This window comes from Podarcis erhardii, assembly GCF_964252035.2.
Source record: "Podarcis erhardii genome assembly, chromosome: 3".
In the NCBI taxonomy this organism is placed as follows: domain Eukaryota; kingdom Metazoa; phylum Chordata; class Lepidosauria; order Squamata; family Lacertidae; genus Podarcis; species Podarcis erhardii.
The window spans coordinates 27546594-27560927 of record NC_138507.1 but is presented as its reverse complement, the minus strand read 5'-3'; the positions used below and the strand labels follow the sequence as shown (position 1 = coordinate 27560927).

General features: G+C 42.1%; 1 long non-coding RNA gene across 1 annotated transcript in view; it reads right to left on the bottom strand.

The window, feature by feature from the left end:
• The window catches only part of LOC309339467, a 270809-nt gene that overhangs the window by 76738 nt on the left and 179737 nt on the right, over positions 1-14334 (bottom strand). The gene's annotated exons all lie outside the window — the stretch shown is intronic.

Here is a 14334-nt window from a genome sequence, read left to right as displayed (position 1 = left end):
GCCCTAAGAACAGTCAGTTTTTCTCTTTGTTTCTTCCCACAAGAGAATGCCTATCCAAACAGGAACTCATCAATTCCTTGTTTAAATAGTACCTCTCTGTTCTGTTTCCCTGGGGAATTGGACAGCACTCCTGTTCTGAAGAAGACTTCTTCTGGACTCTCCCTACAAACACTGGCAACTGAATAGGCCATTGAACCAGCATCTCCTGGGTGTCCTCAGTGCTTGGAAGAAAGACTGCCTCTCCCTGGCCATTCATCTCCTGCCTCGCTTCCTATCCATTTTAAGCCTACTTGATAACTCTCCGCTTATCTTGTCTCTTCCAATAACATTTACGCTTTACAACTACGTTATTCTCCATTCCATCCCTCCTGATGTTGTAATGCCAGACTTCCTACCCTCCGAGTTGTTTTCAGATACATTAATCTTAGTTAGTAAGCTTTTATCCACACTAAACTTAGCTCAATGGGCTCTCTTATCCGAGTAGTTTGCCTTTAATATCCTTTGCTCACTTGCTGTTGTTCTAATTCCTGCTTCTGCTCTGTTGAGTGATACAAAGAAAGCTTCAGCTGCACTCAGGAGAGGGGGACTTTTAAGACTGAGGGCCTCATTTCCTTCTGGCCAATCTTTACAAGGGCCACATGATGGGCCCGAAGCAAAAGGCGTGAAACAACGTGCAACTGTTACCTAGCATTTCACATGCTCATACACCCCCCTCTCTCAATCCTCTACCCAGGAAAACAAGGAGGATTTTCATAGTTCAGGGGAAAACACTTAAGGAAGGTTCAGACCTGGGTCATTAAGGGGTGTGGTCTTTGGAGAGAGGATGTGAATGAGAAGGATGTGCTCTCTGTTACCAAAAATTCAATATGCCTTTAGGGTTCAAAAACCCAGACACCTCCCCCCATCGGGACACCCCACCACCACCACCACCCTGCATCTCCCTCACTCGCCCCTCCCTGCCGCTAACTCCTTCCTCGCCTGCCTGCTCCCCCCTTCTTCCTTGCCCTCTCTTACTTTTGCCGTCTTTGGCCTCCTGCTCGCAATGGGAGGCTGAGTGGCCCCAGGGATATCGCGGAATGCCTGGCGACTGCTGGGGGCAGCGCATAGCCTAGCGGGGCCCCGAAAAAGTTATGGAAGGCCTGGCAGCAGCCAGGAACATCACCAGGCATAGCGCAACCCCCAGGGGGCCGCCCCAGGCCACTCAATGCACACTTCCTGTTCTGGGGCACAGCACCTTTTGAGCACCACTCTGGGCAGCTTCCAATCGAGTGTTAAAAACAATACAGCTTTAAATATTAAAAGCTTCCCTAAACAGGGCTGCCTTCAGATATAATAATAGTAATAATAATAATTTATTATTTGTACCCCGCCCATCTGGCTGGGTTTCCCCAGCCACTCTGGGCGGCTTCCATAGAAACCAAAAATACACTAAAATATCATATATTAAAAACTTCCCTGAACAGGGCTGCCTTAAGATGTCTTCTGAATGTCAGGTAGTTATTTATCGCTTTGACATCTGATGGGAGGGCGTTCCACAGGGCGGGCGCCACTACTGAGAAGGCCCTCTGCCTGGTTCCCTGTAGCTTTGCTTCTCGCAATGAGGGAACCGCCAGAAGGCCCTCGATGCTGGACCTCAGCGTCCGGGCAGAACGATGGGGGTGGAGACACTCCTTCAGGTATACTGGGCCGAGGTGTCTTTTCAAGATAAGATAGCTGCTTATTTCCTTCACATCTGAAGGGAGGGCGTTCCACAGAGTGGGCACCACTACCGAGAAGGCCCTCTGTCTGGTTCCCTGTAACATCACTTCTCACAATGAGGGAACTGCCAACCCCCAAACCCGGGCATTTAATCCAAAATGTAAAATTCTACCTGGATGGGGGTGCTGGCCCCCCAAAACAGAACATGTGCAGGAAATCCCAGATGTATGGCAACCCTCTATACCTGTGCTTCCATAGGAAAGGTCACAATATACACATTCTTTGTATGTGTAGATGACCCTGAGGTGAATTTTGCTAACTCAGTTATAAGCAAGACTGTAGTTTTCTACAGGCCCCTTATACGTTCTTCTAAATTCTTTTAAACTAGGTAAAGGATGCTTGCTCTGAGATTCTTCCATTCTCCCATGTCTCCTGACACTGTCCTAGTCCTGTGCTCCCTGCATTCCTTACTGCCCATTGGATTGAATCCCAGTTTCCCCACTGGTTGTGGCATATCCTACATTCGGTGTGCCTCACTCCCATCCTTGCTGCCCCTTGTTTTCTGTAGTCTTTCAGAACGGAGCCTCCATTATTGTGCCAAAGTCCTCTTTTCCTTCCAGATAATTGGTTACCGCATAAAGGCAGGCCTGGACTCCTGCTTTTCTCACCCACGCTGTGTTACAGCTTGCTTTCCAACTTATTAGGCCAGAGGCAAAACTGCCCCCTTCCCCACCCCTGAGACAAGGGTTGGTGGGGCAGGGAGGGCCAGGGCATTGCATATAGACTGAGAGATTGATTCTCTCTCTCTCTCTCTCTCTCTCTCTCTCTCTCTCTCTCTCGATTACTTGTGGCACACTTTCCTACTTGGCTCAGTATTCAGCAGAGGGACTTTTGGTTGGGCTTTGGCCTGCTGAAGCGCATCTGGGGAGGAGGGTTGTGTTGTGATGCCTAGTCTGTGGAACCACCCTCCCCATTAAATAAGGCAGGAGCCAACTCTGCTGAAACAGCATTTTATTCAGGTTACTGATATCAGTTTTTCGGAAATTGTCTGGTTACTTAAAAGTAAGCCCAACTGCATTCAAGGAGTCTTACTCCCAGGTAAGTGGGTATATGATTGCAGCCTTGAAGCATGGAGTCAGAAGGGACCCTGAGAATCATCTAGCCCAACCCTCTGCAATGAAGAAATAGGCAGCTCTCCCTTACAGGGACCAAACCTGTGACCTTGGGGGGACTTCCGGGATAGCGCGAACGGGTAATGGCGGATTCCCTCCGAGCTCTGGAGGGAATCGGCTCCGCTAAGGACGGGTCTTGCCGTGCCGGCGACACGGGGACCCTTAGAAACCGCAGGCGCTGAAGCCTGCGGACATGGAGACTCGGCGGGCACCTTAAGCGCCCTCCCCGACCCGCGAAGAGCCTTTTTAAAGGCTACGGAGGGGACCGGAGAGTGGCGTGGAGCTGAGAGTCGATCGCTGCCTTGGCGGAGCGAAGCCGCGAGCCATGACCGGAGAGCGCTATCTTTCTTCCTGAAATTTGGACTGAAAAAACAACTCGTGAGTAGAAGGAAATTTTGGCACTAAAAGTTTTATCATTGAATTTGAGTACGAGCGGGGGATGTGTTAAAAAGGAAGTCCACACTCCCCCCCCCACCAAAAGACTTAAAGCAAGGAGAGGAGCACTAAGTCGGAAAGACTCTGGTGTTGAAAGGAGAAAGAACACTTTCATAAATTGGTTGAAAAAGTTACTTGTGCTGGAGTGAAGAGAGGGGAATCCCAGAGGTTTTGCTTTTGGCGGACCCCCCCCCCGAACCCGGGCAGTGCCCTGCTTGGGAACCCGAGAGAAAAAACAAGGTGTTTGACAGCTGTCAAAAGAGCTGTCAAACGGACGTCAGCTTGGAAATTGAGTTAAAACTGTGTTATAACTATATTGTTGGGACTAAAAGTGTTACATTAAATTGACTGGAAACAAACTAATTCTGAATAACAAAGTAACGAACTGTTGGAAAAGAACTATGATGGAAATCCCCCTGGAGGGAACTAAAGACATTGCAATGGCTGCGGAAGGAAAACTACTGGCAGAGATAAAAAAAATGTTTTCCCTGGTGGGAGCTCTGCAAGAGCAGAGCTTAGCCATGAGAGATCAACTGATGACCTTCAATCTTAAACTAAACAAATCTGTTGGTGGAGCTAACCGGATGGAAAAAGAATCTGCAGCTGCAGAAAAAGAGACAACTTCAGAACTGGGGGAAAAAGAAGAAAAAGAAGAAGGAGTTCAGGAGGAAGAGAGCAATCAAATATCTGTAACTTTTGGGAGGAAAAGAAGTGAAAAAGACAACCAATGGATCATAAATCTGCAAAGAGAGAGAAAGATGGAAGTCCCTGGAACAACTGAAACATTAAGCTACGAAAGAACGAATAAGTATGATGGAGACTTCTTCTTTAAGCTGCAACATGGGAGATCTGTTGATCCTGGACAAAGACTGTTTTTGTTTGAAAAGTATGAGGAACTGGTGACAGAATTCCTTCGAGAAGAGAAGATCAATAAAAAGGACTATAAACAAAATTGCTGGAGAGTGATTAACTGGGGCCTAAGGGCCTCTGATGTGAGAAATCCGGGTTAAATCTGTCTTTTTTTTTCTTGGGGATATTAATGTGGGAAGGGGCAAATACCGGGACAGAGGGGGAGGGGAGTGCAGAGTGGTAAAAGTCTGGGGTTTAGAATAGAAATATTATTGTTTTTTGATTTAATATAAAGAGTAAGGAATTTGTGGGAGAGAAATTAGGCCGACCTTAGAGAAACAACTTAATATGTATAATGGGATTTAAAGTAAAAATGGATAAAGGATAAATTATAAGAAAAGATATGAATAATATTTAAGAGATTTGAACAAATAACTTGCTGAGACATTTAATGAAATGGGAAGGTGGCTGGGGGGGGTGGGGGGAAGTCACTGAAAGAGGGTAATGATTGTAAGGGTATGAAACTACAGATATTCTGTTTTGTGTTTTGTGTTTATGATATATGTTTGTGTTTGTTTAAAAAAAATTTTGAAAATCCAATAAAAATATTTAAAAAAAAAAAAACAAACCTGTGACCTTGGCATTATCAGCACCACACTCTACCCAACTGAGCAAACCAGACTTCTTCTGTAATTCTAACCTGGGAGTAAGACCCTTTGAACTCAATGGGGCTACTTTCAAGTAGACATGTCTATTTGTCTATCTAATGTGATATGATTTTATTTACCTTGCTTTAATGCATTTATTATTAAGTTGTGTTTCACTGTTGCAAACTGCCCTGGGATTTGTTTGAAGGGTGGAATAAACATTTCTTAAAACAGGACATAGATACTATTCTGTTTGGTCACATTTTATTTTACTTGCTACAACTAGATCCTACTTTTCTTCCAAGTAGCTCCAGGTTACAATGCATGGATCCCTCCCACACATTTTATTCTCACGGCAACCCTGAGAGGTAGGATAGGCTGAGAGGTAGTGACTGACCACAGTTCACCCAATGAGCTTCAGGGCTCAATGGAGGTTTGAAACTAGGCTTCTCCGCACCCTCTGCAAGACTCCTAGCTCTTATTACAGTGGTACCTCGGGTTAAGAACTTAATTCGTTCTGGAGATCTGTTCTTAACCTGAAACTATTCTTCACCTGCAGTACCACTTTAGCTAATGGGGCCTCCCACTGCCGCGCCCTGATTTCTGTTCTCATCCTGAAGCAAAGTTCTTAACCCGAGGTACTATTTATGGGTTAGCGGAGTCTGTAACCTGAAGCGTCTGTAACCCAAGGTATCACTGTACATCAACTTCATGTATGACACTCACGTCCAAGATGAACATTTCAACCCCCCCCCCAAAAAAAAGCCCAGTGTTGCATATCCTCCAAAATTTCTCTGATGAAAATATAGAAGTCCTATATAATAATAATAATAATATTGATACCCCGCCTATCTGACTGGGTTGCCCCAGCCACCCTTGGCATCTTCCAACATATATTAAAGCATAATAAAATATTAAACAACTTCCCTATACAGGGCTGTCTTCAGATATATTCTAAAGGTTATATAGTTAATATATCTTCTTGGCTAGGCATAACTCCATACCCTCCAACATTTTCCCGATGATAATAGGGATGTCCTAAGGAGAAAAGGGACATTCCGGGATCCAATCAGAAATCAGGATGGCTTCTGTAAATTCGGGACTGTCCCTGGAAAATAGGGACACTTGGAGGGTCTGGTGTTGGCACCCAATAAGGTTAGGTAGGATCCTACCTCAATCAGCATAACTTTTTATTCTCTTTAAGGACCCACAGTAAAAAGCAGACAGACCCCACTGAGCTGGGCAGTTCCACAGCAGCCTCCTGCCGGCTGCTACCGCATAACCATTACCTGCAGACATTTAATGCACTCTTACACCATTTTAACAGTCACAGAGAACCCTGGGAACTGTAGTTTGCTAAGGGTGCTGCAAATTGTAGGTCCGTTTAGTCACAACCCTTAAACTACGGTTCCCAGGATTCTTTGGGGGAAACAATGTCTGTTAAAGTGGTATAGGAGAGGAATGCTTTAAATGTATGGTGAGGATATGACCAGGATCGCTGGTCCAGGAGAAACTCTGTCTGTGTGTGTGTGTGTGTGTGTGTGTGTGTGTGTGTGTATGAATTTCTGGACATGGAGGGGCTGGGGCTGGAGGGCCTGAACCACCCAGCCCTGGCAGTTGGGGCAGGGGGGCTGGTTCACTGGCCTCGGAGGCTGTGGGTTATGCCCAGAAATCACTGGAGTGGGGGTCTGAATCGAATCTTGCCTGCATCTCTCTCAAACCTGCTTCGGCCTCTGAAATCTTGTCTCCTGACCCTTCACATCCACCTCATTGCCTGAAGCGTATTTAATATATTTTAAGAATACAGTACTTAATTGGGGAAATAAAAAACCCTCTCCTATCTAGGTGTAATGTACTGATGGATCATAGTTTGAGAGTCCTTAACATGCTTTCCCCTCAGTGCTCAGTATCCGATGTTTCTTTTCTTTACACCTTGTAAATGCTTAATCAACTGTACAAACCCAGAGTAATAATTACTAATGAACTGAGTTTTAGTACTTTTAATTTCCTCATGTACAACTATCTCCAGCGTGTTTAGCATCAAAAAATGTGTTTCTCTTTAAGCGGATTCCTTTGGATTGGCACACAAACACTAGGAATTCCCTCAAGTCTGTGTAAAGGAGATAGCATCCAATTGCTCTGACCACGGAAATGTGGCTTCATGCCTATTTACATTATTCTAATCAAATTCAAAGCTGCATTTGGAATGCCAGAAGGTCCTTAAGTGTTCTTAAGATACTGATTGCTGTATCTATTTACCACAGATAGTAATCTTCCTTTATCAATAGTAGACTTTTCTATAAACCAAAAGCCAGAAGCTGAAGTTAGAAATTACTGAATTTGTGTTCATTAGTCTTACCTTACTGGGTTTTATTAATTGTTATTCATTTGTATCAAAAAACAAAAACATTACATTGTTATTGTATTTAGCACTATTGTCAGAATTACCTAACTGTTTTGGAAAAGGAGATTAGACCATAGATAGCCAGTGTGGTGTAGTGGTTAAGAGCAGTAGATTCGTAATCTGGTGAACTGGGTTCGATTCCCCGCTCCTCCACATGAAGTTGCTGGGTGACCTTGGGCCAGGCACACTTCTTTGAAGTCTCTCAGCCTCACTCACCTCACAGAGTGTTTGTTGTGGGGGAGGAAGGGAAAGGAGAATGTTAGCCGCTTTGAGACTCCTTCGGGTAGTGATAAAGCGGGATATCAAATCCAAACTCTTTTTCTATTGGAATGTGATCAGGCGGTACAATGATGCTGCAAATTATATATAAAGCAGTGCAAATATCACACACACACACACACACACCTGAAATGCAACATCAATGGAAACTTCCATAATTTGTGCAAATGGATTTTAAAGTCAATGTGAAACTACTTTTGTTGCTGATGACTTAGTATTGACTTTACAGGAGCCAGAATCTAGTACTAAAAGGGTATTGGAACTGATTCAAGAATTTGGACAGGTAGCAGGTTTTAAGTTGAACAAGATGAAAACTAAGGTTTTAGAGAAAAAATTAACTGTGAATGAGAGAGAGAAGTTTCAGGAGGAGACAGGATTAACATTGGTTAAGAAAGTGAAATATTTAGGGGTTAATATGACTGCCAAAAATGTGAATTTATTTAAGGATAATTATGAAAAATGTTGGATTGAAGTGAAAAAGGATTTAGAAATATGGACAAATTTGAAGTTATCATTGTTAGGCTGAATTGCTGTGATAAAAATGAATGTGCTGCCAAGGATGTTGTTTTTGTTTCAAACATTGCAAAGTTTGGATAAGATGGATTGTTTCAAGAAGTGGCAGAAAGATATTTCCAGATTTGTTTGGCAGGGCAAGAAGCCTTGAATAAAATATAAGATATTAACTGATGTCAAAGAAAGAGGTGGATTTGCCCTGCCAGACCTTAAACTGTACTATGAATCAGCTGCTTTTTGCTGGCTGAGAGAATGGCTGATTCTTGAAAACACTGATGTGTTGGATCTAGGAGGTTTTAATAATGCTTTTGGTTGGCATGCATATTTGTGGTATGATAAGGTAAAATCACATAAAGCTTTTAAAATCATATTGTTAGAAAAGCATTGTTTAATGTTTGGATAAGATATAAGGATTTGTTAGAAAATAAAACCCCAAGATGGTTGTCACCAATGGAAGCGAAGGCACAGAAAAAACTCAATATGGAGGCCAAATGGCCGAAATATTGAGAAATTTTGGAACAAGATGGAGACAGAAAAAAATTGCAGAGTTTTGAAAAATTGAAAAATAAAGTGCAAGATTGGCTCCATTATTATCAAATAATGGAGGCATACAATTTGGACAAAAAAGTTGGTTTCCAGGTGGAAAAATCAAAATTGGAAACAGAATTGTTAGATTCAAAAATCAAGAATTTGTCAAGAATGTATAACTTGCTGTTGAAATGGAGCACTCAGGATGAAATGGTGAAATCTGATATGATTAAATGGGCACAAGATGTTGGACATAACATAATGATGGCTGACTGGGAACAGTTATGGACCACAGGTATGAAATTTACGGCATGTAATGCCCTAAGAGAAAACTTAATGAAAATGATTTATAGGTGGTACATGACACCAGTCAAGCTTGCAAAAATTTACCATTTGCCCGATAATAAATGTTGGAAATGTAATGAGATTGAAGGTACATTCTTTCACCTTTGGTGGACATGCCCAAGGATTAAGACATTTGGGGAGATGATTTATAACGAAATGAAAAAGGTATTCAAATATACCTTCCTGAAGAAACCAGAGGCCTTTCTCCTGGGCATGGTTGGCCAATTGGTGCCAAAGAAGGATAGAACATTTTTCATGTATGCAACAACAGCAGCAAGAGTACTCATCGCGAAGTATTGGAAGACACAAGATTTACCCACCCGGGAAGAATGGCAGATGAAGTTGATGGACTATATGGAATTGGCGGAAATGACTGGCAGAATCCGAGACCAGGGAGAAGAGTCGGTGGAAGAAGACTGGAAAAAGTTTAAAGATTATTTACGGAAATACTGTAAAATTAATGAATGTTAGAAAAATGTTGGAATAAAGTTATATGGCTTTAGTAGAAATGTTATAAAGAATTAAGTATAAACAGATTAATAGAGTATTAAAGGAAAAATAAGGTTAGAATGTGCTAAGATAATTATAGGATAGAAAACAGAGGAAGATGGTAAGGAATTGCTGAAACAATTAACAGAAGTGGAATACAAAAAGGGAGGTGTGAGGAGGTCGCGGAAATAAGTGAATGAAAGATAAGATACTGAAATTATTTGATGTGTTTTAAACTGTTTTTGTTTGGTTTTGTTAGTTTAACGTGTTAGTGTTATGTAGTGTTTTTGTATTGTATTGTATTGTTGTTGTTGTTTTGTAGTGTTTAAATTGTTGGAAAAGTAATAAACATTATTTTTTTAAAAAAGAAAGAAACTACTTTTGACCTTTTCAAGGCTTCTTTTCTTGCGACCAGATACTGAATCAATAATATTATTTGGATTTTCCTGTTAATCCAGCCAAGATACTGATCTCAAATTAGATTTGGCATTTGGATGGCAGCAACATGTGATGTTCAAAATTGCTTTGGTGGAGGTGTGCTTTGTTTTGTTTCGTTAAAAATAGTTAATCCTTGTGCAAAGGACTCTGTTTCTTGCAAACAGAATGTGGCCTTTTGTTTTTTCTGTGATCATTCATGTGTGCAGTTTGATATTCAGTGTCCCTCTGAATTCTTTGATCCTAACAGAAAGAATAATGTGCAGGATTTGCTTTCTTTTGATTGTGATTATTTAAATAAGACATTAAGCATTTGCCATAGTTAGATCTCACCAGCTCTTCCCATGGGGCAGGCCGAAGACTTCCTTCTCCTTTGTATGGGCATGTTACACAAGCTCGTACCAAGTGCTGTAAAGGAAGTATCAAAACAAGTTGTATGAAGTCTGAATCCCCTCAAAGGGCTTTGAGATCTCAGATGAGTTTTATGTCATTCAACTGTTTCATTAAAAACCTGAAACCCCTCAGTACTAGGAAAACAGACCTGTCATAACAGACTTATGCTCATTGGATTTTCAGTTTGGACAGTGGTAACAAAATGGGACGTGGGTAGTGCTGTGGTCTAAACCACTGAGCCTCTTGGGCTTGCCAATCAGAAGGTCGGCGGTTCGAATCCCTGGGACGGGGTGAGCTCCCGTTGCTCTGTCCCAGCTCCTGCCAACCTAGCAGTTCGAAAGCATGCCAGTGCAAGTAGATAAATAGGTACCGCTCCAGCGGGAAGGTAAACGGTGTTTCCGTACACTGCTCTGGTTTCAGTGTTCCATTGTGCCAGAAGCGGCTTAGTCATACTGGCCACATGACCCGGAAAAACTGTCCGTGGACAAACGCCAGCTCCCTTGGCCTGTAAAGCAAGATGAGCGCCGCAACCCCAGAGTCGTCTGCAACTGGACTTAACTGTCAGGGGTCCTTTACCTTTACCTTTTAAAATAAATGTCACAATAAACAGCTACAATGCTGAAACATGTAGTGGTAGCTCAGAACCTCCAAGTGTCTCTGTTTTCCATGGACAGTCCCGATTTACAGAAGCCATCCCAGTTTCTGATTTGATACCGGAATGTCCCATTTTCCCTTAGGACATCCCTATTTTCATCTGAGAAATGTTGTAGGGTATGGAGCCAAGGAGATAAGTAACTATACAACCTTTAGAAGACAGCTGAAGGCAGCCCTGTATAGGGAAGTTTTTTAATCTTTAGCGTTTCATTATATTTTCTATATATGGTGGAAGCCACCCAGAGTGGCTGGGCAACCCAGTCAGATGGGTGGGATATAAATAATAACATTATTATTTTTAGTAGCATGGATTAGGAGGTCCCTATTTTCACTGGAGAAATGCTGGAGGGTATGCATTTGACTGCTTCAAGCTTTGTCTCATAATACTGGAAACGGTTCCAAAACATTAAAAAAAAAGAAGAATATCATTTATATACTGCTTAATCATCAAAACACCTATGCACTTTAGCTAAAACATTTATGTGTTAAAATGACTGATCGAATCAGAAGTTAAAAACTTAATTTTTCCAAAATATATACAAAACCCAACAGTTTTTTAAAGTATATATGATTAACTAATATTAAGATGCATGTCAAATAGTTGTGTCTGGGTAGGCTTGCTTAAAGAAAAAAAACCTTTTAGCAGGTGCCAAAAACAGCAAATCGGGAGAAAAAAAATTGTCTATACATCTTAAGACTTTCCCTAGTGGAAAGTCCATAGCTTATTTGAAAGGGGTAATATTTTACACGCAGAAGGTTAGAGGTTCAATATTCAACCTCTTCAAGTGAAAAAATGAGATAGTAGGTATTGTGAAAGAGCTCTGCATGAGGCCTTGGAGAGCTGCTGCCAGTCAGAGTGGACACTATTGGCTTAGCTGAGCAATCCTAGAGTCGGAAAGGTCCTCATAGGTCCTCAAGTCCACACTTCCAGTGCAGGAAACAAGGTGCACAACAGCTTTCTGTGTTCCAGATTAGCTCAGATCTCATGTCTCAAAAGTACCTGAACCTCGGCACTGCAAACGCAATTGAATAATAATTTTATGTTAAGGTCCTGGTGGTTTAAGGTGTGTGTAGCCCTTATCTCTGTGGAACAGCATGGACAATCGATCGGCGATTATCTCATGAAGAAACCATTTACATGAGATACTGAAATTTACATGGAAAGCAGGTATCATTTAAGAGTGCCTTTCAATTAACTCCACAGTTGATATAGCAAAGCCTGCACACAGCAAACATTGCAGGGAAGCCTGGGATTAAAATTGGACAACAAGCCAGAGAACTGTTTGGCTCGGATGCTGCAGGTGCCACTTCCCTCAGGGTTTTCCCTAAGCAAGCAGATGATCTCTCCCAACTCTCAAATCCGAACAAACACTGAAGGGACTCCGCATCTTGGGAGAAAGGCAGAGTTTGGGGGCGCAGATGGGGCTTGATGGATGCTAAAAGGGAGGCATTACCTGCTGAAGTCACAGAGCAGACACAATTATTACAGGTCTCCGGGTTCATTGTCAATTAGAGTGGCAGTTAAAACGAGCAGCAGCTGTGGCAGATGGCTGCGCTCCAGCAACATTGTGGTAATGGGAGCAGAGCCAGCTCAAATCCTTTCATTCCCTTCCCTTTAAAAAATAAAAAATAAAAAGTCTACATAGTTGTCAATTAGTCGCAACGTAAAGGAGAGGGACTTGTAATTTACAAAGCAGATCATCTATCTATCTATTAATTCTTAAGTTTTAAATAAAATAAAAAGAGTATGTATATATTGTTTTGTTTATTTATTAGTTATTTCAAACATGCTTTAACCCAAAGGACTTTTCCTGCTAACTCTTTGGTGAGGTCTTGCAATAAGCTTGTCTCCTAACTGAGCCAATTGCCAACCAAGTTGTTAGCATTTTAATTAGGGGAATTTACCAGAGACCGGCGCCTTTACTCTCAGCGATGCTCTGTTAGAATAATAATAATAAACCCCTTTTTTGCTATCAGTGAGTCTGAACAATTATATATAAGTAGCTGTACTTCTTGGGGATCTGGTGTCTTAGCTGCTCCAGCCTGGAGTGTTGTTTCTGAGCCTAAATTTAGAGGCTAAAGCCCAAGTTTATGCACTGCTCACATTTAGCGGTTATGCTGATCTCTTTTATTGCACCTATCCAAAGGAGTCATTAAAGATTTTAGAGGAGGCATCCCCCTTTGACACTAACTTTATGGCTTCCATTGGCAGTAGATAAAGTTGCTATTATCAAGTGTTATGCAAATGATTCATCACAGGCGACAGGAGAGAGATGGCGGGGAGGGGGGAATGCTTTGAATGGCTTGGTTTTGCTTGAGATTCCACATAATACAGTGGAATAATAGAGCCTCGGCCATGTACTAGACTCAGATTCAAATCCCTGCTCAGCTTTGAAGCTCACTGTATGATTTGGGGGCAAGATGCCTTTCTTTTTATATATATATATAATTTTTATTATGCATTTTATAAATTTCCATCCAATTATTCATTTAATCCCGCATACAACAAATTATGACTGTTTTTGACTTCCTTCAGCGTCTCTGACAATTATCCATATTTATACCTTTAATACACATTCCCTTCTTTCGTATTGCCATTATTCCTCCTTACTCCCATTGTTTCTAATAAACAATACTTATTTTTATTTACAGTGCCTCTTTAAATCCCACTAGCGTTGTATTTACACCACATATATTTTTCAGATAATCCACAAATTTTCCCCAGTCCTCGATGAACTTTTGGTCTTTAGTATATCTGATTTTCCCAGTTAATTTATCCAGTTCTGCATAGTCTATCACTTTTGATCTCCATTCTTCTAAGATGCCTTTCTTAGCTTAGGAGGAGCCTGCTTACAGGTGAAAATGATACGCCAGCACCAGATAAGACACCAAATTAATGTGATCCTGTTCTGGGAGATTCTAAAGCCCCGGTCTTTGGGGGAAAATGCTTGAACCCCCATTTAGGAAGCACAAGCACAGCAGGTGCAGGTGACATGCACTTCCTGTTCTCATTACATGTTCATCATGGGCCAATAGAACAGGTCAAAGCTTTCAGAGCCAGTGTGGTGTAGTGGTTAAGAGCGATAGACTCGTAATCTGGGGAACCGGGTTCGCGTCTCCGCTCCTCCACCTGCAGCTCCTGGGTGACCTTGGGCCAGTCACACTTCTCTGAAGTCTCTCAGCCCCACTCACCTCACAGGGTGTTTGTTGTGGGGGAGGAAGGGAAAGGAGAATGTTAGCTGCTTTGAGACTCCTTCGGGTAGTGATAAAGCAGGATATCAAATCCAAACTCTTCTTCTTCTTCTTTCAAATATTTGGGCCTTATCTTCCAGTCCATGAGGTCATGGGGAGCACACCAAAAATTTGCAAAAGAAAAAGCATCCCAAAGTGCCAAGACTTCGACTCGCTTTTTCCATACAAAGGGTGGCAAAAATATACCATCAGCCCTAGAAATCTTCCAAGCTAAACCCCTAGCACAGCTACTATACGGGGC